We start from the raw sequence: 27,103 nt of genomic DNA, 5'->3' as shown, positions 1-27,103 counted from the left end.
GGGAGCTATCATAGAAATCTTCTCGGGTGAGCAAACCAGAACTTTCAACATGACAGCAAATTAGAGACAACTACTGAGCGTTAACATTTTTCTTGAGGTATTTAATGACGCTTTTTATCTAAGCTAGGAGAACTAAGTGATAAGGTGAGCCGCCCACCCCCCGGGCTGGCTGTTAAAGTCAAGTCTGACCACAAAGAAAAAAAGCCAGAAGTCATAGCCAAAGAATATTTTTAGCATTATTCACATGGAGAGTTATTTCCCCAATATTTTGGAAGTCAATTTAGAGATCGTAAAGGCCATAATAAATAAAAGATTGCTTTATAGTTAAAATTTTCCATTAAAATTTTCACCCATCTTGATTACTTACCTTGTTCACTAGACTTGGCTCCAAATGACTTGTTGCTGTTTCAAAAAATCAAATACACCCACAAAGAGATGAAGATTTACTGCCACTAAGGATGTTTAAAAAGAATAGTTACAGCTTCTGAAGAGGATTCCAAAGATTTCCGAACACATTTCAGCAGTGGCGGGCGTTGGGGCTGGAAAAAGTAGAAAGCCTCACAGGGAGACAAGATTCACTTGGATATAGAAATGTCGGGTATGATACTTAATCAGTTACATTTCTGACTATAAAAACTAACTAACATGGCCTAGTATGAATGAGCAACTTCTGGAAGGATAAACAGTTCATTTAGAGTGTTCTTTCTACATGTGCTTTTATGATAAAATTGCTAAACCGTAACAGTATTTGTGCAGAGCTTAAACTGCCTCTAAATAGCAAACAGTTTCTTTCCTTTACAAGACTGGCATGAAGAAAAGCACAGGCAAATGTCAAGGCCCTGTTTAACAAATTAATCCGGAATTCTTAATAGTGTAGAAATTTTTACCTGCTCTATCCTTGTTTGGAAATAGTACGCGGGTGAAGGGGTTTTGTGAAGATGGAAGGTATGGAGGATACATCTGCACGTGAAGTGAGGGTTGCATGTTAGACGTTGCTTTGAGATGGTAACTTTTCCTTGTGTCCTAATTTTTGTCCTGTGCTGTTAGTGAATCAGTTTTCTAGGTTGTCAAGAGCTTGACAACGTTATGCTGCTGTACCCAAATTAAAAAACTTAATTTTCAGACTTTTATTAGGGGAAAGTTGGATACCCACCTCTTGGCTCCAAAAGTACTGATCAGTTCTAGGTCAGGCAATGTTGTTTATACCTCACCAACTCACCATTCCACCTCCCACCCTTACTTGGAAGAAAATCCCAGACAAATGATTTCATCACGTATTTCAGTCCAAAAGGTAAGGGCTTTTTAAATGTCCATAATATTTTTATTATACTCAAAGTAACAGTGTGTCTAACTTAGTATTCAGATTTCCCTTACTGTCTCTCATTTGTTTTTATAATTGGTTTGTTCAAACAAGGTCTATATTTGGTTTAAATCACAGATTGTCCATCTTTTTTTTCCTTGAAATTTAAAGAAATTGGGTCATTTGTCTTGGAATTTTCCATATTCTGGGTTGCCCGATTGTAACCCTATGGTGTCCCTGAACACATTTTTCTGTTCCTTGTAGATCTCAAGGCTTGGTAACTATAATTTTTTTTTACTGAAGTTCAGAAGTCTGGGAACCCAGGCTAAACGTACTAAATTGCGGCCTCATTCACCAGGTATCTCACCAAGTTCCTGATGTTAATACATTACTTCTTGTACCTCAACAGCCTTGTATGTACGCGCCCCATTTGTGTCTGTCCGCTCACCTTTGGTTTCCACTGCAGCTGTAAATCTACAAATAAGATGTTTAGTATTCATCCTAATGATTCTTAATACAAGCCCTTTCTTGGGGAAAGTCGAGTACCCACCTCTTGGCTCCAAAAGTAATGATCAATTCTAGGTCCAGCCTTGATCCCCTCGTGTCCCTTAGAGGAGCCAATCCTGTGGCTGGAAGACACAGCTTGACTTTGTAACCGTTTGAACTTTGTCCATTTCTGGAATAAAAGGAACATGGGCTTCCATGTCAGCTCTGCATTCAAGTCATTCATCTACTAAGGGGATGTGGCAAGTTATTTAACGTCTTGTCTGCAAACTGGCCCTTACCTCCCAGCATTGTACACAGTATGTGTGTTAGAACCCCCCACATAAGGGGGTTCTATTTTTACCCCTGCAATCCAAACAATCATGTTAGAAAGCACCCAACTACTTAGAGAAGTTTGAATTCTACATTTCCTATGAACACAGTTCAAAATACAGCTGTTTCAGAATGCTGCCTCACTGAGATTAGCTCTGAATCTGAACAGTACAAGATTTTAATAATTAAAGCATGAAATAAACACCAGTCTCCTTGATTCCAGCTGTCCTCTTGACCTTTCTGCTTTTGCCACCTCTGCTCAGGATAATTCTAACTCAGTTCTAAGGACAGGAAATTCCTACCCTGCCTGGTTCTATGTCATCAAATTCCTCTCCTATATCAACTATCATCTCAATAGTAGGTATAGTAGCATTTCTGTCTGTACGTCTTTGCCACAGTCCTTCAAACAGTAGCTAATGATGTATTGGAAACGTTAATCCCATGTTGTTCTAATACATAAAACTTGCAGTGGTTTCTCATTTCACTCTACAAACCCGACTCCAGCTGTATGTGATCTGACCCCTGCCAGCCTCTTCCATCAACCAACCTCTCCTCCTCTTCCTCAAATGTGCACGTCTATTCCTGGTCCTTCCCACTTGCTGTCCTCCCTGCTCGGGATGCTTTTCTTCCATATCTTGTGTGATAGGCTTCATCATTCAGGTCCCCTCTCCAGAAATAAGCCCCTCTTGACAACCCCCATCAACGTTCTATTTCTTGCTAACATTAACTTCTTCATAATGCTTGCCACTATCTGAAATTACCTTATTTTACTTTATCATTGACTCTCTTATTAGAATATAAGCTTCAAGAGAGCAGCAGAAATGTGATTTATTCATTACTGTATGGCCCTTACCTAATCCTACAACAGTGCCTGGCCTGTACTAGGATATGCAATAAATAATGAGGAATGAATGAATTTCACATACACTAATTTGCTGAATGAGGCTTTTAAGCCCTCATCTTTCAAGTTTGAGTGCATGTTCTTATTCCAACTGCCCTTCAGTGAATGTGTATATTCCTTTTACCAGGTTCTAGGGTCCTGGAGATCACAGGCAAAAGGGGGCAGATAAATAAACTACAGCCCAGGGGTAGCCAATTGGTGATCCATGGGCCGAATCTTAGCTTGCCACACGGGTATTTGGTTTGTACAATGTTTGTTTTAGTGAACTAGCTGCTAGCATTTTTTAATTGGAAATACATAAAAACCTAGACCTCCAACTTTTTTATAAAAATTAGAATACATGAGATCTACAATCCCTCAAGGCAACAACTGACTAGCACCAAGCAGCCCTCCGGTTGGGGTGTGCACATTACAGTGTGTTACAGTTCTGTCTACTCCCTCTTAATTGCAACAGCGAAGCAGGTGTCAGTTTGCATTTATCACTGTGTGGACGGTGGTATCTTTCTTGGATCCTACGCCTTTTGCTCACTGATGTTACCTGCCTGAACGTTGCAGTAGACCCCTGACATCTCGAAAGATATCCAAGACCTATATGAATCCCCACATCTGTGAATGTGGCATTGTTTGTATAGGCTCCTGGGTCAGTTGAAAATCAGATTGTGTACTGTGCCCAAAATCTCTCCACTAGTTACCTGCAGTATAATGTGGTTTACCTTTTCAAACTGGAATTCCTCACTCGGGCAGCTGTTTCATTGCTGGAGCACTTATAGAAAAATTCCACAAGTGGATTCTTCCTGGTTCTACATAGAGCATATGACACATCAGATCTTTGAACAGAGCACAAGGCACGTCATAATGCTGAGCCACCCTGAGGTTTAGTATTCCACCCCAAGTTACAAAACTAATTTTCCGCTCAAAATATATTCTTTTCTTGGGCTTTTTCAAAAAAACCAAGTTTCATTCATTGGACAATATCACACACACAGGCATGCATATACACATACATATGGGGGGTGGTATATTTGATGTATATTAACTTGAGGTGTACAACATAGTGATTCACAATTTTTAAAGGTTACGTTCCATTTGTAGTTATAAAATATTGGCTGTATTCCCTGTGTTGTACAATATATCCTTGTAGCTTATTTATTTTATACATAATAGTTGGTACTTCTTAATCCCCTACCCGTCTTGCCTCTTCCCCCTTCCCTTTCCCCACTGGTAACCACTAGTTTATTCTCTACATCTGTGAGGCTTTTTTGTTATACTCACTAGTTTTATTTTTTAGATTCCACATGTAAGTGATATACAGTATTTCTCTTCCTCTGTGTGACTTATTTCACTTAGCATAATACCCTCCAAGTCCATCCATGTTGTTGTAAATGGCAAGATTTCATTCTTTTTATGGCTGAGGAATATTCCATTGAGGAGTATTCCAGTGTGTGTGTGTGTGTGTGTGTGTGTGTGTGTGTGTGTGTGTGTGTGTGTGTGTGTGTGTGTGTGTGTGTGTGTGTGTGTGTGTGTGTGTGTGTGTGTGTGTGTGTGTGTGTGTGTGTAAAACATCTTCTTTAGCCATTCATCTGTTGATGGACACATGTTGCTTCCATGTCTTGGCTATTGTAAATAATGCTGCTGTGAACACTGGGGTGCATATATCTTTTCGAATTAATGTTTTCATTTTCTTCAGATATATGCCCAGGAGTGGAATTGCTGGATCATGTGGTAGTCCTATTTTCAGGTTTTGAGGAACCTCTATAATGTTTTCTACAGTGGCTGCACCAATTTCCATTCCTACCAATACTGTACAAGGGTTCCCTTTTCTCCACACCCTCCTCAGCATTTATTTGTGGTCTTTTTGTTGTAGCAGACGACATTTTATACACGATTGAAAGTGAGAGTCAGCGAACTTGAAAACAGTCAAATTGCAAATGTCAAGTTTCTACTGTAATTGCATATACACCTGATGATAGCTTTCATGATAGGTTTCTACCTAGAGAAATAAGGGTAGCGAAAGTCTTGATGTTCAGGTATGTGGCAGATAACCTGCATATAATTAACACCTGCTTGCAGGATACTTGCTATCTGGGTGGAGACACATAAGTTTTTAAAAAGCCAAGTAACATCCAAAGTAATCCTGAGTATATTTTAGGTCCAAGCAAGCAGTACACTGAGGGCTGAGTTTAAGAAGGAAGAGGGACCGCTGTGGCCTAGGCGCCTTGGAAATTTCAAAGAGAATAGGGAGCATGGGCTGGGCCTAGGATGGGAAGGATTTAAAAGGATAAGAAGGAAGAGGCAGTGTAACCTTGAGGCAAGATTCGAGTTATAGACTCAGGGCAGCTTGGAGTGTGCCCCGAGAGGGCACACTAGGCTTGTTTGCTCTTACAGGAGGGGCTCATTAGGGGCATAATGAACTAATATTGGAGCAGAAATGGTGAGGCTTATGGAGTCAGACTGCCTGGGGTCTGCTGTCTAATTTTGCACATACTACTTAACCCCTCTAAGCTTCCATTTCCCAGCCGTGAAGTAGTCATTGAACCTGCTGTATTTCAGATAAGCATTAAAGGAATCGTGCATATAATACACTTAGTGCAGTGTTAGGCTTGTAGTAAGTGTTAAATAAATAGTGGCATTATCATTATTAACATCATCGGAGGCTTGAGGATGCCAGAATAAGGTGCCTTGTAGACCGGAGAGCCGTTTTAAGCAGATGGGTGGCTATCATTTTCCTAAGATTGCCCTAACAAATGACCACAAACTTGATGACTTAAAACAAGTGTCTTCCCCCTCACAGTTCTGGAGGCTAGAAGACTGGAATCAAGGTGTCGGCAGGACCGTGCTCCCTCTGAAGATTCTAGGGAAGAATCCTTCCTCGATTCTTCTGGCAATGCTTGGCTTGTAGCTGTCACTGCATCCTCTGCCTCCACCTTCACATGGCCTTTTTCTCTGTATGTGTCCTCTTCTCTTCTTATAAGGACACCAGTCATTAGATTTAGGGCCCACCCTAATCCAGCATGACCTCATCGTAACTAGTTATATCTGCAAAGACACTATGTCCACATAAGGTCACATTCTAAGGTTCTACGTGGATGTGAATTTGGGGGGGACACTATTCAACTCACTACAGGGACATAAGAAAAAAAATGTTGAAAGAAATTGGAAACATTTTAAAAAACATTTTCATTTTGAAATAATTTTAGACATATAAAAGTTGGCAAAAATACTACAAAGAATTCCTGTATATCCTTCACCCAGGTTTCCCAAATATTAACGTTACCACACTTGCTTTAGCACTCTCTCCCTCATACATGCATGTGTATGTGTATGTAATGGATCTGATATTTTTGTGAGGAAGTTGTTACAGTCATGATGTCCCTTTACCTGTAAGTATCTCAGTGCATACTCCCTTAAAAACAAGGACATTTCTCTTACATAGTCACAATATAATTATCAAAGTCAGGAAATTAACTTAATCGATCCCAAACTATAATCACTGACATTTTTCACATATTGCCAATTTTCCTACCCATGTCCTTTTCCTGGTCCAGGATCCAATCTAGAGTCACACGATGCCTTTAGTCCTTTCATCTGCAACAGTTCCTCAGTCTGTCTTTCATCACTTTGACATTTTTGTTTGGGGGAGATTTGTTTTATTTTTCCCCATATGATAGTGTGATAAATTTAAAATCTTTAAGGAAAATTGTAAGAGTAGTACAAGCACTACCCTTATATTCATTACCTAAGATTCATTAATAGTTGATGTTTTGCTACACTTGCTTCGTATCTCTACATATCTATGTGTAGACACATATTTTTCTTTTTCTTTTCTGAACGATTTGAGTTACTTCACCCCTAAATACCCTAGCATGTAGCACCCAAGATCAAGGACATTTGCCTACATAGCCACAATACAACTGTCCTCATGCTTAGGAAATTTAAACACTGATACAGTTATGTAATACACAGTTTATGTTTGAATTCTCCAGACAGTTGTAGTAATGTCCTGTATAACTGTGGGTTGGTTGTTTGATCCAGGATCCAATCAAAGATTATCTATTGTATTTAGTTGAGTATCTCTTAGGCCACATTAATCTAGAAAATTCCCCGTGATTAGATTCATGTTAAACAGTTTTGGGAAGCATGCTACATAGATGATTGCATATTCTCAGTGTATCACTCAGAGGGCACATGTCAATTCGGCCCCCTATCGGTGATGTTAAGTTTGATCACTTGACCGAGGTGGTGTCTACCAGATTTCTTCACTGTAAAGGTATCTTTAATCTGTACTCTGTGGGGTTATACATGAAGACAGTGAATTTCCTGTTCCTTGAGAGTTTTTACCAGTGGCTTTACCATCCATTCATGGCCTTGGCTGGAAAATGTTTTTTCCAATTCTAGTTTGTTTAAACATTTGTTCTTCTGAAAAGAAGAGCTTTCCCTTCAACTCTTCAATTTTTTTTTTTTTCCCTCTGTGTTGGGTCTTTGCTGCTATACATGGACTTTCTCTAGTTGCGGCCAGCGGGCGCTATTCTTCATTGCGGTGCATGGGCTTCTCATCGCGGTGGCTTCTCTTGTTGCGGAGCACGGGCTCTAGGCGCACAGGCTTCAGTAGTTGTGGCATGCAGGCTCGGTAGTTGTGGCTCGCGGGCTCTAGAGCTCAGGCTCAGTAGTTGTGGCGCACGGGCTTAGTTGCTCTGTGGCATGTGGGATCTTCCCAGGCCAGGGCTCAATCCTGTGTCACCCTGCACTGGCAGGCAGATTCTTAACCACTGTGCCACCAGGGAAGTCCCTCCACCTCCTTAATATTTTAAAGTATCTATGGATTCATAGATTTTAAAAATTCAATGTGTTATAATTCATTCCTATCATTATACATTATGATGTTGAAATCATGCCAAATTAGGCCAGTGGCCATGCCAATTTAAGCCAGCTCCTTTGACCTTTCGATATGCCCCCATTTATTTTGGGGCGTTACATTACTTTCTTGTACAACAAGATTATCCAGGCTCACCTGGTACTTTCTCTGCTTTCAACCTAGGAATGAGCCACTCCTCTAAGAAGTATAGGTTCTTTTAAGGGAGGGACCAAATTCTGGCTATTGGGGTGTCATTGTTTCTACACTTTTTTGTATGAAACTTCTGATTCCAATCCATCACTATAAGATTCTTTCCCTCTTCCCCCCGTCCCCACCCCCGGTGTAAAACAGTGGTTTTGTAGAATGTCCCTTAATTGGGGATTTTCCTCGTGGTTAGATATGGGTTTTGATACAACAGAAGTGAGTGTCCTCTCAGTGCACCCTCTTAGGAGGCATATCATGTCGATTTGTCCCATTACTGATGGTGTCAGCTTTGATCATTGTGTTAAGGTAGTGTCTGCCAGTGTTCTCTACTTAAATGTTACTATTTTTACCTTTGTAATTAATCAGATACTTTAAGATCATATATTTTCATCATAATTCTGCCTGCTAACTTTAGCATCCATTGATGATTTTTGCCAGAAACATTTACTGAAAATAATTTTCTGGGATTTCCCTGGTGGTCCAGTGGGTAAGACTCCACGCTCCCAGTGCAGGGGGCCCGGGTTCGATCCCCGGTCAGGGAGCTAGATCCCGCATGCATACCGCAACTAAGAGTTTGCATGCCACAACTAAGGAGCCCGCCTGCCGCAACTAAAAGATCCTGCATGCCGCAACTAAGACCCAGCGCAGCCAAAATAAATAAAGAAAATAATTTTCTAATTCTATAATACCATCCCTTCTACATGTATTAGTTAGAGTCTCACTGGAAGGAAGAGCATTTCTTCATTTGTAAATGGACTAATTTTGTGCGTTGTAATTCATTACTATCATTATGTATTTTGTTGTTCAAATTATCCCAAATGTGGCCAATGGGAACCCCCTTAAGCTTTGAGAGGAACATTTTAAAAACTTTTCTTCACATGTATGATTTACCAGAAGATTCCACCATCTGTACGTTCTCTGGAAGCGTAAAACGAGAAGTTCTCGGGCTTTCTCATCAGCACTGGCTTTAGAGGGCATGAAGTGACTTTTGAAGGTCAAGATGCCGACACTGCCAGTTCTTAGGGCTTCTCATGGCTGCAATTTCCGGAACAACTGTCCTTCAGTCCAGGACAACGTCCCTCCCTCACGGATTATAAAAGTTTCCATACTCTGACAATCTGTTCTCTCCTGACAGGAGCCTTTTAGTTTGCAGTACGAGGTAGTAATAAGCACTACCGCCACTAGAGGTCACTGTTTGGCTGGAGGCGCTGGAAGATCTCACTCTGATCGGCTGGACTCATAAGCCTTATTCTGAACACAATAAGGACTTGTCTGTTTTCAAAGGAGCAACAGTATCTTTAGCCATGTCCACTTAAGCCTCATTTGGGCCCTTAATCAGACATGAACCCTTGATAACAACTCTAAGAGTATACGCCTTTGCTAAGTTCTGCTGGCAGGAGAATAGACAGCCACACCAATATATATGTGCACCGAGTTCCAGGTGCCATTCTATTTCACATACAGTAACTCATTTAGCATCTTTCAAAAACCCTGTGGTGGTGGGGAACCCATGAGGAGGTGACTTCCCCCAGCTAGTAAGTGGTTGAGCCAGGATTCAACCCGAAATGGTTTGCTCATATCCTCACCCACTGCACGGCTTTGCTAGAGGCCCATTTTGATCCCATCTTTCCATATCAAGCCTGGAATCACTGGCCTCTTTATAAACTGCTCACATAATGAGATTTGAAGTTGTCGAGCCTTTCATAGCTTGGCAGTGGATGCCGCTCACCTGCTGTGCCCTGGGAGCTCGTCCAGCAGCCGTGCCCTGGCCCACACCTCAGCCCAGCCTGCCTTCGTGGCAGTAAGTTGGCCAGTCTTGGGGTTGCTCCCAGTAACCCTGTGGCCCTGTTCAGTGTCATGCCCAGAGTATCCGAGGCCACCAGCTTTCCCCCACTTGGCCCTTTCTTCCTAGAAGCAGTAGCAGCCTGCTTTGGAAGCTGCTTCAAATTAAGCCCAAAGAAAGATACCTGATAAGGTTTGAGGTCTTTCCTCCTTGGCAGTGGGTGGTGGAAGGGTCATGGGTTCTGGAGTTAGACCAGCCTGCATTAGAAACCCGTTGGTCCTGATCAGTGCTGTGTGGCCTTGGATAGAATTGCTAAACTCCTCTGAGCCTGAGTTTCCTCATCTTTGCGTAGTCAGTGATAACATTTCCCTGAAGGCTGTGAGAATTAATGATATACATAAAGGACACCAGTACAGGGTAGGAGGTACTTGATAGATTTGACTATTATCACTTCCTTAAAGGCACAGCCCAATCCCCACCAATCAGAACAGCTGAACCTGATGTCACAGCCTCAGTGGAGCTCTCCTTTTTACCAAACACGGGTGCTTCCTACTGCCTGGGTTATTTCGTGAGCAATGAAAACACTGGCAAGTGTCATCTCTTGTGCCTGGACTACTCGACTCCAATCAGAGCTGGGACGGTCCTTTATACAAACTCTAGACACTTCGTCTTAATCAGGGACCCAAAACAGTGCCCAGCACATGACTGTTGATGACAGAAACTAACTGAAGTCAGTTCACAAGTATTTATGGAGTATTTACCAAGTGTCAGGCCATGGGTAAGCCTCTGGGAACAGGAAGGAGATTAAAACCCAGCCTCCCACTGAAGGAGCTCCTGCTAAGGCTAAATTTTTCTGCAAAGGCCTGGAATAGTTTGTGCACTTTTCCAAGCATCCGATTCCCAGGGGAGGGCTTTCTTGGTCGAGGCAGTCTGGTTCACTGCGTTTCAAACAGGAAGCAAAAGCAAAGTCCACAGCCCAGAGCCTTTCACCCTGGAGAGCACATAACATAGCCTTTAGTGCCCGAGGGCCCGGGGGTAAGAGATGGTGAGAGAGGAGATGGCCACGCCCTCCTCACCACGAGGGGGGGGCAGTGTTAGACCTCAGGCGGCGGAGAGCTCAGTCAGTGATGGGTTCCCTGGTGACTCACTCCAGCAATGTGGTGTCTGCATGATTTGTTCTTGGGTGGAGTGGAAAAAGGAAAGAGAACGGGTCGGAAAAAATGAAACCATCTGTTGAATTCGCAAGCTGCCACAGTCAGGAGTTCAACCAATGTTCAAGTGACTCTAAGTATTTTTAGTGCAAAGGAATAAGGTAATTTGAGGGTTTCAGAAAACAAGCCCTATCCAGAAACCCAAATGATAATTGAAGAAATACTATGCATTAGCAAAAGCTTTACTCTTTCCTTTGCAAAAACAAAATGACATTTTTTTTTCCAGGAAAAGGAAGGCTTTCAGAAGATAAAAGAAACACAATTGACTGAGTAAACCCCTCCCCACCCTTTGCAATTGATTAAAGAACCTTCCCTCTTATCTAGGTTCAGAATGTCAAGCAACCTCGGTGTGGGCCCTTCATAAATATTCATCGATGATGAAAACGTCGAGAGTGCAAAGGTTCTGTCATCTCAAGAACCCTTCTGAAATGCCAGCAACTGAAGCAGGATCTCCACTATCCTTGGCAAATCTTGAACAAGAAAAGCTCAGTTCAGCTGGTTTTGTGGGAACCCCTCCCAGAGTCTGGGGTTGTGACTGTCCTTACAAAGAGCAGCGCAAACTGAAGCCATGGGTAGGATTTTTTAAACAGCCACTCCCAAAACATCCAAGTCATTGGGATTCAGTGAGTCCACTTTGTGGAAAATACCTGCCCCGCTTCCTGTGCATGGGAGAAGCAGGCTGTGCCTATGAGCACACACTAATGTCAGAGCAGGGTGCGGCAGTGCATCTGTCATCTTAAACCATCCTGATCACGCTGTATCCATCGAGCTGAGGGGCATTCAGAGAGAACATGGTGAAACCAATACATTGGTATGTTGTCCGGTCAAGGTCTGCTTGTTTTGGCCCGGGGAACACCTGGCCTTGGCCCGCGTGATCTCGATAAACAGAGATGAATGTACCTCAGTAACCATTGCCCAGACTGCCTGGGTTGGTGAAGCCGGGTTCTGGCGGAATTGTGCCGGCAGGGCTTGGAGTCCTTCCATCAGAGAGCTGGTCTCCATTGGCCCCTACAGAGACCTCTTTCCGGTTCTCCATTTGCCAGTCATTGACTCAGGCCAGAACAGGGGTAGGGCAGCCACTGCTTGGGTGTGGGCCTGGGCTATCTTAGGCCTGGAACAGAACAGCCCCATTTCCTCACACCAGCCCCCCAGGCTCCACCCACCGCCCACACCGCCAGCCCAAGGAGTAGCCTCTGCCCTCTCTCAGCACTAGAAGGGGACGAGTGGCTTCCCAGCTGTTTGGGGCTCCCAGGCGCCGGGGGGTCTCTGAGGCTAATGCCATGATGTAAGGGGCAGTAGGAGCCGAAGTCCCCTCTCATGGACTCGAACCCGCAGCCAGCGTGGTGGCACCTGGGTGTGCAGGCCAGGCCCTGGGAGAACCATGGCACCGGCCACAGCTTCAGCCCTCTGACCGCAGCCTCGCATATGCACCTCTATTTCTGGTGCCCCCCGCCCCTCCTCCCTGCCACCCACCTTGTCAAAACTCGCCCTTTCATTCTTCCTTCAGAGACTGATCCAGGACCTACATGCGCAAGGCAGACCTTTGCTGAGAGAGGTAGGCTATGGCTCCCTCCTCACAGATCCGAAAGGCCAGGAAGGAAAAGAGCATTAACTGAGTTCGTGCTTTGTGCCCAAAGCTTCAGATGCAGGCTCTCTCTTAATCCTGCCCTGTCACCTGAGCAGAAGGTCTCATTACTCCCATAAGAACCTGAGGCCAAGAGCAGGCCCTCTGCCGCCTGAGCTCAAAGTCCAGCTTTGCTCCTCACTCTGTGTGACCCTGGGCGGCTGATCTGACCTACATGCCCGCCTTGCCAGGAAATGGGAATCAGGCTGTTGAAAGCACAGAAGGAGTTAACTTATGTAAAAAGCACCGGGGGGGCTTCCGTGGTGGCGCAGTGGTTAAGAATCCACCTGCCAATGCAGGGGACACGGGTTCAAGCCCTGGTCCGGGAGGATCCCACGTGCCGCGGAGCAACTAAGCCCGCGAGTCACAACTACTGAGCCCACGTGCCACAAGTACTGAAGCCCGCACGCCTAGAGCCCGTGCTCCGCAACAAGAGAAGCCACCGCAATGAGAAGCCCGCGCAGCGCAACCAAGAGTAGCCCCCGCTGGCCGTAACTAGAGAGAGCCTGTGTGTAGCGACGAAGACCCAATGTAGCCAAAAAGTTAAAATTAAAAAAAAAAAAGGGTCGAGAGAAGCAGTGTTAGTTATCATCATATAGTATTAGCTTTATCGTCATACAGTATTAGCTTTATACGTTAAAGATGAGAAAACAGGCCACGGATCAGGTGTAAAGCACAGATTCTGATGGGCTCCATGCAAATGCTCCCCTGAACCCCATGCTGTTTCTCTTTAACTTTGTAAAGTGTGGTCCCATCCCAGGGATGGTTACACTGAGCCTTAAAAGTGAGTTTTACGGCTTCCCTGGTGGCGCAGTGGTTGAGAGTCCGCCTGCCGATGCAGGGGACGCGTGTTCGTGCCCCGGTCCGGGAGGATCCCACATGCCGCGGAGCGGCTGGGCCCGTGAGCCATGGCCGCTGAGCCTGCGCGTCCGGAGCCTGTGCTCCGCAACGGGAGAGGCCACAACAGTGAGAGGCCCGAGTACCCCACCCCCCAGAAAAAAAAAAAGTGAGTTTAAACCACTGTGTGGGAGAGAATTTGGAGAACCAGAGGCACCGGAGTCTTATTTGGGCCCTGAAATTGTACCCCTTGAGCTGAAGGCTGCCAGCGGTGGGCTCATTACCCAACTCGGGGCAGGAAGGTCCAGCCTGCTCTGGAGAGGGCTGGCCCTGGTTCCTCCCCTCCTCTACTTGGCAGCCAACTGAGACCACAGGGTTCCGACTCTAACATCCTCATCCCCATCGCTATCCTAAAATCTGAGTTGTTTTTCCTGAAAATGTGGCAGAGGTGGAATTTAAACTCAAGCCCTCCTGGCTCCAAAGCCCATGGACTTTCCATTCTTATCTTGGTCAGCTGCCCATAGCTGCCCAGACATCTGTGGCAGACAGACAAATGAGGCCACTGGGATTGACACAGTCGGGACTCGGCCTTCATGTGTGGTGGAGGCAGGGAACAGGAAACTGGGCCAAAGGCCGAGGCTGCAGGGAGCGGAGCGGGGACGGGCACAAATGCATAACTAAGTTATCCAATCACTCAACTTATAAATCCAATCAGTGGGGAGACCGTACACACTAACCTAACATGCTACAAGGGGCTCACTTCGGCCCCAAAGCAGAAAAGTATACAGAGGTGTCTTGGGTCAGGCAAACTATGGTCTCAAGGGTGCAACATTTTCTGGAGCTAGGGCTTCCCTGGTGGCACAGTGGTTAAGGAATCCACCTGCCAACGCACAGGTTCGAGCCCTGGTCCGGGAAGATCCCACATGCCACAGAGCAACTAAGCCCATGAGCCACAACTACTGAGCCTGCGCTCTAGAGCCAGCGAGTCACAACTACTGAGCCCACGTGCCACAACTACTGAAGCCCAGGGGCCTAGAGCCCGTGCTCTGCAACGAGAAGCCACTACAATGAGAAGCCCGCGCACTGCAACGAAGAGTAGCCCCCATTTGCTGCAACTAGAGAAAGCCCGCGTGTAGCAACGAAGACCCAAAGCAGCCAAAAATAAATATATAAAATAAATTTATTTAAAAAAACCAAAACATTTTCTGGAGCTTATCTCATGCCCTGAATTGATACTCTCCTAATTAGCTTTGTGATCCTGGCCAAATCTCTCAGCCTCTCTGAACCTCAATTCACTAGTAGGTAAAGCCAGGCAGATGATCCCTACCTCACAGGGGTTTCCAATGGTTAAGTGATTTGACATATGCAAAAAGGCCAGGGGCTGGTATGCAAGAGAGGTTTATGAAATGTGAGTATTCCTAGCCTGTGTAAGAACCCACATATAATCTCACTTAGTTCCACCAGAGATGAAAGATCTGGAAGAAGGCTTTCTGCACGCTTGCTCGAATTTTCACGCCTCATATGGGTAAAGAAGCAAGTCTTTGTGTCACTTCACTGCACTGTGGGTGTCAGAAGCCCTTCTCAGCAAACCCAGCAGCTATGATGGGTTGTCAACTGCCTTCCTGGGTCCCTGAGGCCTCTGTGACATGGCTGCCCACCTGCCGCTCCACCGTTAGTCCACATTTTTCAGTGTTGTGCTTAGCTTCCTCAAAGCAAGACGATACTTTGGCACCAAACTGACAACATTCTTTTCAGTTCTGCCCATCATCCTGCCTGTTTAGGAGGAGGGGCTGGAGGGAGCCATGGAGGGAAGCCTCCAGAAGTCCAGCAACCTTTCATCCCTGTCCCAATGCCAGGAGGCTAAGTCTAAAAGGAAGCTCCTCTGAAGCCTGGGAAGAGGCCTGGGAGGGGTGTGAAGAGCTGTCTGGAATGTCCGAGGCTCTCAAGGAATCTCTGTCAGATGAGAAGGGAAAAGGAAAGGGCTTAACCAGGTGAAAGGGCACGAGATTTCAGCTGATAATTCATCATGACTAGAGGGTGACCATTGACTAGATTACTAATTCCACAGGTGTTGACTAGATTACTAATTCCAAAGGTATGGGGGAAAAAGGCTTGTTGACTTTTTGTGCAGAGTTCTCCTCTCCACCATGCAGAGCGGGGGTGATTCAACTCCCAGCACTCGAGGGCAAAGGGTGTGAAGCCAGAATCCCTGGGTTCAAGCTATGGTTCCACTCTCACCAGATTGTGACCCTTCAGACCCCAAATTCCTCATCTGAAAACAGGGGCAGTTGCTACCTGGGGCTGCTGTGAGCAGTCTGTGAGAACACTTCTCATAAAGAGGGAACCCAACTGTTATTGGTCACTTGTTATTGCTAATATGCAAGAGCCCTAATTTCTCTCCAGGCCAACTAGTGCTGTCTCAATATCAGCAAAGAGAAAGGTAGCTATTTATCAAGGTATTTTGTAATCTTTGGGATTTTTAAAAGGCTTTTTAAAGGCTGAACAAAAGCAGACAAGTTGCTTTGCTATCTCCATCGGTTCCTCCATCTTATCTCCATCATCTTGGGGGAAACACAGGCCCTTTTGGGGATGGCCTTGGCAAGTGGCCACCATCAGTCCCCAGGGCAGGCTCCCCGCGGGGCTGGAGGAGCAGGCAGCAGCCGGGTAGCAGCCTGGGGAAGGGCGAGCTCCAACATGCTTCCCACCTTGGGACCAGGGCTGCTTTATGCACTTTTGCCCTCATGGGCCACTTCCTCCATTAAAAAATATTTTAACATACATTTTTATGACTGCATTGATATAAAAATAGATTGAATCCACGCTGGGTTCATTATTACATAGTCATCCTTAATTTTTCTGATGATTTTGAGAGGATTGAAATTTAATTGGAAAGAAACTTATTATGGGCTTCCCTGGTGGCGCAGTGGTTAAGAATCCGCCTGCCAATGCAGAGGACACGGGTCCGGGCAGATCCCACCTGACGAGGAGCAACTAAGCCCGTGCACCACAACTACTGAACCTGCGCTCTAGAGCCCACGAGCCACAACTACTGAACCCACATGCCACAACTACTGAAGCCTGCGCGCCTAGAGCCCGTGCTCCGCAACAAGAGAAGCCACCATGATGAGAAGCCCCCCGCTCGCCGCAACTAGAGAAAGCCGCGCACAGCAACGAAGACCCAAAGCAGCCAAAAATAAATAAATTTATTAAAAAATAAAGAAAAAGAGAAATGAATTATGAGGAGCGGTTTAGCCACTAGGGGGCAGCACGAGCTCACCAGATGCTTATGGGACCCGGGGTGGCGGGTAAATCGCGGGTGAGGACCGAGCAACTGGACTCCCACCGCTGACTCACAAAGGCCTTTTGCTTCTCCCAGCGCTTCCTCGGAGAGGGCTGTGTTAGCGCCTCTCAGCCCCAGGAAGCAGGCGGGCGGGGCGGGACTTACTGCCCCTCTCGGGGCAGAGAGGCTCACCCTGGGAGGCGCGGGGTCGCGCGAGGTCACACGCTGACAGAGACGGGCGACCAGAATTTCCTGGCTCCTCCTGCGAGACTCTCCCTCGGAGCCTCGGCGGGCTGGGTGCTCCGAAGACCTGAGACTTTGGTGATGCCGGCGGCGCAGCCCTGCCACGTCCCGCATCCCAACACTCACCGGGGAGCAGCAGCCCCCGTTCCCATCCCGGCGTCGGGGCGGGGGGGGGGGGGGGGGTGTGACCCTGCATTGCGACCCAGGCCCTGCCCCCCACCCCCACCCCGCGTGCCTTTGTTCACTTGCTCTGCCCGGCCCCCCGGGGAGCCTCGCAGGTGAGAGATGTTCCCTCCGCTCCCCCCAGAACTGAGTGCGGACATCAGAGGTGCACACAAGGCGTTCGCTGTGCACAGGGTACAGGACGGACTCAGCGCGGGGCCGGGTGGGGGGGGGGCTGTGTGGCCTGGGCCAGGAGGTACAGCAAAAAAGGAAAGACCAGAAACAAAACCAAACAGAACCAGACAGGAGATGATCCGATCTCCCGGAGGCTTTTCTGCCTCTGGGTGGGGGGAACACCCAGCACGTGGCCGGCGGGAACAATAGGCCTTTCTCCCTTCCCGCAGCTGAGCACACGTCCAGGAGGAGGGCGGACCCTCTCCTGGAGGCCCCGTCTGCACGGAGCCTGGACCCCAGGGGAAGCTAGTTTACCACACACATAATTTGCATTGTGTCCTTCTGCAGAGGTGAGGGTGGTGCCTAAACCCATGACATAAATACATGCTTCTCCCTGTTGGATGAGCAGAAAAAGATTGCTTTTTTTTTCTTTTAAGGGTAAACATGAGATGCCTGCTGACTCTGAAATGGATGTGGCAAAAGGCAACCCTGCTCTCTTCCAGAGAGCACCTGTTTGGTTCCAAGGGGGCAAGAAGGTTCTGGAACCTTGGCAAAGTGCGGCAGGGCCTGAGGCAGGGGGACGAGGCCTTACACAGAGGCCCTAGAAGGGTGGAGTGGGTGGATGGGGGCCCTGGGTGCTCCAGGGGCAGAGGTGACATCCACCCGCTGAGCAGTGCCTGCCCTCGGAGTTACCACACAGGCAGGAGTCTCTCCCATCTCTCACACACGGTGACCCCAGCGCTGGTCTGGTTAGGCAGGCCTGACGATGAAAGAGGAACGATAGGCTTGTCGCGTGGATGAATAATAAGTCCCGGTCCAGTTTCTGGTCTCCACAGTCGCACCTCTGACCTCCTCCCCCAGGGGACTGGCACGTAGAGGTGACAGTCTAGCCTATCACCTAGATGGGCTGGCAGGACTGAGAAGCCTGCTCAGGAAAGGAAAGGGGCCCTCGGCAGAATGCCTGGGTGCAGAGGCTGGGGCTCAGGAGCTTCGTGGCAGGGGGACAGATGTGGCGGTCAAGAGCCACAGGAAAAGCTAATCCAAGGAAGGCTTGCATTTGGGGGCAGCTGTGGCTTTCCCCAAGCCAAGCCAGACTCATACTCAGGAATTCTGTGACAGAGGATGACTGACTTCCAGAACCAAAGAGGACTTTCAGGATGATCTATTCTGAGCCCCTCAGATGGCTGCTGGAAGGGGCTTTGGAAGAAATACCATCAAACCCCTACGTGGCCCAAAGGGATGGTGTGACTTGCTGAAGGCCCCAGAGCTGCTCAGAGGACAGGAATGGGAAGCCCTGGTTCCCTGATCTATGGCCCAGAGCTCTTGCTGATAGATGACACTACCTCGAAAATGGAAAGTGTAGGTGGCCTACAGGAGTCCTGAGGACCTGGGGTGCCTCTCTGAGGCCCATGGGGCTGAGGATGCAAAGTGAACCTTAATCTTAAGGCCAAACCAGCGAGGGAGGTGGGCCACCAAAACACTACAATTTATCCGAGTAGCTGGAGAGCCAAAACACAACCAGCTCGAGATCACGTGACAGGGGAGGATATCTGTGACATGGTGTCTGAAGTTCCATCCATCTCCAGTGTTTAGAGACGTGCTGTTCTAGGAGCCTGAGGCTCCAGGGAGATCAGAGGCAGCCCGTGTGCCGACTTGAGAGGAGCAGGCCTAAGAGGGTCGTGACTCATCCTGCTGGGGCTTCCCTGGACCACTGGAGCAGCTCTGAGTCAGCAGACATTTCTGAGATTGGCACCATCACCCAAGGCCTTTGATGGTGACTCAGCGCATTGCCTTCCCCCCCTGGAGAGGTCTCTCAGCCGGAATCTCCCACCTGTGCCTTCCAGGCCCCTCCTCTGCCTTTGGGAGAGCAAAGGGCTGCCTGCTTTCTCCCAGTCTCCCGTCCAGTGGGCTGTCGGAGCCTCCGCGGCCCAGGGCGGGGCTGTGGGCTGGGCAGCGTGCGCTGGAAAAACATCAGTTTGGCTTCTTGAGTTAAGCAACCAGATTTCTTCAAATGCTTATTTTGCCAAAGAAAAGAGGAGCATAGGGTTTAGATTTGGAAGACGCTTTAGAGCCCATTGCACTATTTCACCGATGAAGAAACTGAAGTATGGACTGATTACGTGCTTTTCCCAAGATTACACAGAGGTTATTTCCTCGAGGCCACCGTTTTGCCTGGCTCACCAGTAGGCCAGGGTGAGGGGTCCTCTGAGAGATGAACCACAGGCCAGCTCCTGTGCCTGTGCGGTGGCAGGCGGAATAATGCCGCCTGCCCTCGCTCCACAGACGTCCACCGTCTAGTCCCGGGAACCTGTGACTATATCACCTTACATGGCAAAAAGGACTCTGCAGGTATGATTAAGTTAAGGATCTTGAGGTGAAAGATCATTCTGGATTATCTGGGTGATAATCCCACAGACACAAGGATCCTTATAAGTGAAAGGAGGCAGGAGAGGCAGAGTCAGAGAGATTGGAAGATGCTCTGCTGCTGGCTTTGAAGATGGGGGAAGGGGCTCTAATCCAAGGCATGCAGGGTCTAGAAGCTGGAAAAATAAGGAGATTCCTCCCTGGCCCCTCCAGAAGGAATCGGCCCTGCCTGCACCTTGATTTTAGTGCAGAGAAACCCATTTCGGACTTCTGACCTCCAGAACTGTAAAATAATAAATTTGTGTCGCTATACGCCAGTAAGTTTGTGGTAATTTGTTATAGCAGCAATGGGTAACTGACACATGTCTCCTTACCCCTCCTTCCCACTGCTATTCAGTCGGTGGCTTTAAAGATTACGTTTGAAAACTATTTGCCACCCCTGGATGTCTACTTAATGCGATATAAACATAATTTGGAAGGTTACAATAAAAATATGAAGTCCCTTTTCTTCAGTGAGAGTTGTACATACTTGATCAAGTTGGACTCAGTTGGATATAAAAAATAAACAATTTTCCTCTCATCAGCACCCTTTTAAGCCCCCTCTGTTGAATTATTTCTTCAACTTTCGGGGGTGAAATGTGGGGCGTATCCTACAGCTTTTTCAGTCGCTTTCCGGTATTAAGAAACATCTCATTTTTAGGTATGGAAGTCCAGTCCAGTCTCCCATCAGAGCTTTAAGCTCTCATCTAATTGGAAGCTTTCCCCATCTGAAGCCTGCAGACGTGCAGAGCCGGGCACTGGGCACAAAGGTGGTTGGCTTTCTGACTGGTCTCCCACCTGACTTTCCTACTGTCTGCCACTCACTTTGCCGGCTCCCGCTCCCAAGGTGGGGAGGCAAGAGGCAGGTCGATTTCACAGACTCGGAAGTGGCTGATGTCCAAATGACTGCTCCTTGCTCAAGGAGCGTTTTGGAGATCTCCAACCACATGGGTCTCCAGCAAAGTGTCCCAACCCTTGGCCCTCTCCTACCAAACTCTTCCGTCAGACCCTCCACCCACCGTCTGCCCGGAAAGAACCTGACTTTCTATAAGAAGTGTTGCACTCCATCTTCTTGGGTGGGGACGCCTGCCAAGTCTCCACTTGACCACAGTGAACATACTTCTTTGCTTCACCCAGCACTGCACCTGCAGGCCACCCTCACTCGGGCCTTCCTCTCCACTCTCCTGTCCCAGGCAGCTCTAGCCAGGGTCTCACCTTTAGATTTTTCCAGGTCAGTTTCAGTGTTATGAATCATCCTGGCCAATCTGGCCTGGCACGACCATTGGGTTATTTGTGGGAGGTAATAGCAGCTGCTGATCCATAGAAGTAGGTGAGGTGGATTATTTCTTCACAACTCTGCTATTAGGTTATCATGAAAGCTCTTTGTCTTTGCACAAGAGACTCACTCAAGGGAAACGTCACAGTGTTGTAGAGGCAAGGTTCAAATAAACTACAGGTTTAGCACATCAGACAACCAGATTCCTTCGAACCAACTGCTAGCCAAAGGACCCTTTAGGGATCAAACCCCTGGTGCCTTTTAGGCTACAGGCTACAGGCCCCTAGATCCACACTCAGTTCACACAAGTGTGAGGAGAGTCGCAAACACTTGACCAATCCACATAACTCCAGTCCTGTTAATTTCACAAAATAAAATCCATTTTGTTATGCTCATTATGCTAATTGGCAAAGCCTCTGCTATTGTTCAAAGGTAGAGATAACTGTATATCCTCCTGTGCTAGCTGCCTCTAGAGTGTGCGGAAGGGCACAGTTTAACACACACCGCGTCACCCTGCCTGGTCAGAAGCATTTCAGTGTATACTACAGACATTATGACAGTCGGGGTCCGGCCCTCCTAAACACCTGGGGACGCAGGTCAAGCTCTCCTGAGATGTCTCTCCCACATTCTGTCCCAGTCCTGTGACAGCGCGGGGCACAGCATTTCCACGGCTCTGCTTGGACCAGCCAGGAGACAAGATGTCCATCTCCCCTCCTCCCCTCCTGGGGGCACCCCACCTTCTCCCAGTGGTTCTCTGGGAGCTCCCTCCACTTGGCTTGAGGTCAAGAGTCATGTTCTCAGCGCACTGACAACTCACCACTCTTGTCTTCCTCATCAAACCCCTCCCCTCCTCCCCACATCCCACGGTGATGGGCTCAGGGTCACTGAGCTCCATTTTACGGGTCACTGCTTAGTAAGTTCTGTGTGGATGGTCTTCTGCCCTCCATAGAATGTGGAATGGCCGCATAAAACCCCTTGTTTTTAGCTTTAAGGGATCGGCTGAGATTCTGCAGCAGGAGGAAAAGCCCCCCCTTAACATCCTGCTACAGAGCAAGCAACAGAATGTCTTGTTTTCCTTTTCGCCTCTATTGCTGAGACTAAGTTTAACACCCGTCTGCAGTAACCTCTCCTTGGCCTAGAGTTTGGATACTCCTGGATCCGTCTCTCCCTCTGCCTCCTTTCCCCGCCTCCCTGCTAATTCATTCACACCTTCTCTCTTCTGCTCCCCCCACCCACGCTCTGCTGTTGTTCCTTCGTCCTTGCTTTCACAATTCTGTTGCTCATTCACTTGCGAAGCTGAGGCAAAGCAATCTAGAAGTAAATGAATCATTTACTACAAGTTTCTCCGTGGATAGTTCCATGAGGCATGAGAAAAACATGAGTGTTTTTCCTGTGAGAAGTTACACCACCAAAGATGCACAGATGGCGTTTGTTTCACTCCAAGCTACAATGGCCTTTCTCTTTTAATCAGATGACGAAAGATACATTGTATGACATTGGAGAGACATCTTCTGATCACAAGTTCCACAGAATCTGGACAGACACTGAAGGCAAAAGCTTAATGCAAACACTTCTTATTTTCAAAAGAGACTAATGATGGCTAAAGGAGCAGGAACAAGACACAGGGTCCGAAGAATTCTGAGTGCTCTGGGAGTTGCCTGTAAGGAAAAGAGGGAAATAGACATCCATGCCTCTGAGAGTGTCGGGGCATCATGTCAGGTGTCAAAACAGAGTTATACAGAGTCACTAAAAGGGACGGAGTAGCTCTACGGACTGCAATATCCAACTAAAACCTTCTGAAGTATATTAATACAAGACAGATCGCGCCGATTATGGGAGAGGGGGCAGGGTGGCAGGAGCAAAGAAAAAGGAGAGTAACCAAGGCAAAGGACAGCAGTACCTGTCCCTCAGTGCCCAGAAGAGGGGAGGGAGTTTTAGGGCCCACAGGCCTATGGCAGGCTACTCTGATATGAGGGGAGGGGCTGTAGCCAATGGACTCTTGGTAATGTGGATTCAGAGGAATTCAACATTTTTGGTTCATGGTTTCATGATCCCCATCATGAAATGTGCAAATTGGGCTAGTTTAGCTTGATGTCCTTCGACATTTAATAAAGAGACTTCTGATGGGGACCTGGCTTTCCTTGGGGCTGGGAGAGGATGGGCTGATCGAGTCACAGCATATTAGGGTTCTAGGGAGACTAGTGTACTAGTGGTTCACTGTTCAGTGTAAATGAATACATAGGTCCTCTAGGTCAGTCTCAGTCTCCAGGCCTTGTATTTAGGATGAGGTTATCTCAGGGCTCTGCCTCCCCTTAGAGCACTGGCTTCTCTCAGACTTTCATGGATGCCAGATCACCCAGAAGACCTGTTTTGCTGAGTTCTGCTCCCCAAGAATCTGATTCAATAGGTCCAGGGTGGAGCCTGGGAATTTATGTTTTCATAAACATAAAACAACAACTGTGCCCATTTTGTAGATGTAAGAAACAGGCGGCCCGTGAGGTTAAGTAATCTGTCCAAGGTCATGCACCTGGTGACAGGGCTGGGCTTTGAACCCAGGCACCCTGGTCTCAGAGCCCCTGCCTGAGGCCTGCACTATAGGACCCTGTGTCCTCAGTTCGTGGTAGTTTATTAACAGTCTTGCTCTCTGAGAGCAGAATTTACAGTGAACATGGAATGAGCCCCATCATCTATCAAACTGGCTTAGAATCCGGGACTCAGCCCTTAATAGTGATGTAACTTGAGCAAGTCCTTTAGCCCTTCCGAGCTTTTTTTCGCATCTGGAAGATGAGTATAAATGCGCCTCCCTCAGAGTCCTGCAGGGAAGGTTAAAAAAGTTTGCCTAGTACTCAACATATATGGTGTCCGGCACACAGCTGAGGCTCAAGAAATGTTTATTCTCCTTCCCTTCTCCGCCATTCCTCTAAATGTCCTCAGAACCCCAAGAGTTTTTCCCAGTTGCTTCCTGAGTAACTTTGCTAATACTCCTTTCCTCACAGCTGGCAAATAAATTCTAGGGAAATGAGAAAGTTTTCCTGCGGTAGGGAAGGAAGCACAGATGTCAGGCTTTCTTGAACAATGAGTTGAGCACACTTGAATTAAGGAAATCTGTGCTACCACTTGAGGGAAAATAAGGAATGACTCATGAGCTGCGGTGTCCCAGCCGCACTGCACCCAGGGTCCGGGCGCTGGGTGAGGCCCCCAGAGCTGCAAGGTGTGCTGTGTGTCAGTTGTTACTAATTTTTAAAAAAGTACTGAGGCTTGGGAGTGACTCACTCGAAACAGTAATACACGCGACTAGCTATCTTTCTTGAATGAAGAGAGAGGAGCAGAGCTAAGGATCGCTGGGACTGTACACAACTCTGGGTAGGCCTTTGGTAGTCTTGAAAGTGAATGTCACCTGAACAGACAACAAAACTAAAAAAGATAGAAGATAGTGTTGAAGGCAGATTGAAAGAACATTTTGAGGCAATCTAGAATAACTAATTTTTATATCCTCTCACTTCTGGGAAGTTTCGAGGGGATCATAAAAAAAACATATGAACAAAGACGGTATAAATAAGTCAGAAAAAGCAAAATCTGGTGGTGGTTGGGGAAAAGGGGTCATAGAATGGGAATTAATCCAGAAAAGCTAGGTTAGGAGGGATTCTTGAGATGGAGCAGAAAACGAAGCTCTGAGATTCCTGGCGCTGAAGGCAAAAAGAACTGTAGGATGCCTTCCGCGGCTTTCATTAATTGATAAAAGAAAACACAGCCAAACCTTATCTTAGCACTGAAGTACAAGTGGAAACTATTTGCAAGAGTTGTTTTTTTTTTATATTCAGCAACATAATGAATGTCTATGGCAGTTTTACAGAGAATTTAAAGTTGTTCTTCACCTGACCATTTCTTAAAATGACATCGGATAAAAGCTTAGGGGCATGACGTTAAACGATCTGAGAACACATCTCTATTGAGTACCAGAGTAATCTAATCCAGGAAGAGAACCTTGTGATTCCAGAGAAGGAAAAGTTTAGAGAATTGCCAAGTACCTTACATATTACCCTTGCCGATTGTCTTGGCAACATGTAACTCCCTTTTTAAATGCAAAGATAAACATTATTAGAGAGCAGCATTTAATAGCTCTTTAATAAGAGTGTTTAAGGACGAACAATTTGATGTGTACGCAAGATATCGGGAAATGCAGTGTGTGGAAGGAAAGAGAAGTACAGTTTTGTGTTTCTATTTGGACAAAAGGTGTTGAGGTGAAAGCCATTTGTGTAAATTCCAAATAGATTTTCAAATCTAGAAAAACAAAACCTCCATTGTGGATTAAGCCCTATTTTGAACAAAAGCTGGAATAGCTTGCTTTGGTTTCTGAAGCTAACAACAGCAAAAAGGGGACCTGTTTTGCATTTAAAAGAAGCAGGGGGAGACAGAAGCTAAGGACAAAAGAATCACCATAGTCTTCCTAAATGTATTACCATCATTATCATCATTAAATATATTTGCTTCTTAAGGCTAAAGAGGGCTTTCAGATGGTCAAAATATACTAGATGGTCACTGCATTGTGGCCTAGGACATCCTTCATTACAAATCTTGGCCTAAGGAAGCTTTAGGAACCCTCAGTTTAGGGCAGCCACCTAGGGTTCAGCTCAAGTCACCAGCTGACTTGAAGGCCTGGAGGGCCCCCAGGACCTCCTGGCATCTGGAAAGCCCTCCACAAACCCGGCCGCCGCCTGCAATTTTCCCGCTGCTGGTCGATTACTGAACAAACACAGGTCGTTTGCAAAAAGTACAAGGTTCAATTTGTCAGAGAGGGAAAACCAGACACCGAAGCACAGGAACACAGGCACGCGGGGCCCACGACGAGCCCAGGCAAGGTCAAGGCCCGCCTGCGGCCGTCAGGGCGGAGACGGGACAGGAGGCCTGAATGCTAGGTCGTCCCTCCCGCGGTGGGTGACCCTCGGGCCCCAGCCCGTCAACCACACGCCCCAGCCGGTTTCGGATTCCCGCCCGCGGGGCCTACCTTGCTTCTGACGAGCTGATAATGTCTAAAGTCCCAGCCGGCAGCGGGACCTCCGGTACAAAGCCGCGGCAGGGCCTCTGCCTTCCTCCCGACGCCCGTCTCGGCCCGCGGTGGCGGCAGAGGACGGAGCTTTGGGTCTGGACTGCGCGCTGCCGCCGCCGTGACACCCAGCGAGTCCCTGCATCTTCCTGAGGCTCTGGCTTCCTCATCAGCGAGATGGGGCCAAAGCCCAACACTAAGCGTCCTACCCGCATTAGAGGGATGTGAAAATACTTAGAAAATGGGAGCCTTGGTTGTCCTAAGTTAACTCACCTGTGAATCCCATTTCCTTCTTAACAGCCTTCCTAGATTAGAGTTGATTTGGGCCAGTAGGTTTTCTCAGTTTCTCTTCCCTTATATTGATTCTAATTTTAAAGGGATCTTTGCTTCCCACACCTAAAAGAATTATTTGACCTGTGGTTTCATGTTTCTACTCTAATGCTTGTAAGTCCTATGTCCACATAGGCCTATAGGCCAAGGGCCAAATGTAAGATTTTCTGGAAGGGGCCTGTTTTAGAACTACTTTTTAAATTTCTTTCTTTCTTTCTTTCTTTTTTTTTTTGCTGCACCACAGGGCATACAGGATGTTAGTTCCCCCACCAGGGATGGAACCCGTGCCCCCTGCATTGGGAGCAGGGAGTCTTAACCACTGGACCCCCAGAGAAGTCCCCAGAACCACTTATATTCTCTTCTCCAGACATTTAGAATTGGGTTGATGGTGAAAACAATTTCAGGTATTTTAACCTTTGCCTGAGTATTTTTCTTCATTTTTCTATGTATAAAAATAAGTACATGTAATAGAGCAGGACCCTATGGGGCCTTCCCCTCCCCCATATCCTCTGCTGTAGCTCCTCTCTGAAGTACCTAGATAATAGTATCTGATGCACATTTCCTGAGCTGCTTTACAGAGACTAAAACCCCCACCAAATGGAAGAAATTAACTACTTGATGATAATGAGCACATAGCCCCCAGGCCTACTGGCCTCTAAGGGT

General features: G+C 47.1%; 1 long non-coding RNA gene across 1 annotated transcript; it reads right to left on the bottom strand.

Moving 5' to 3' along the window:
• Positions 1-424: 424 nt before the first annotated feature.
• Positions 425-26,188, bottom strand: LOC132520961 (uncharacterized). Its single transcript, XR_009540667.1, has 4 exons — positions 26,072-26,188; positions 3,731-3,844; positions 1,851-1,976; positions 425-452 (listed from the first exon to the last, which is right to left on the bottom strand). It is a non-coding gene; the product is annotated as an uncharacterized LOC132520961 (long non-coding RNA).
• Between the last annotated feature and the right edge of the window lie 915 nt (positions 26,189-27,103).

This window comes from Lagenorhynchus albirostris, chromosome 5 (assembly GCF_949774975.1).
Source record: "Lagenorhynchus albirostris chromosome 5, mLagAlb1.1, whole genome shotgun sequence".
NCBI lineage: Eukaryota > Metazoa > Chordata > Mammalia > Artiodactyla > Delphinidae > Lagenorhynchus > Lagenorhynchus albirostris.
This window is presented reverse-complemented; position numbering and strand designations above follow the sequence as displayed.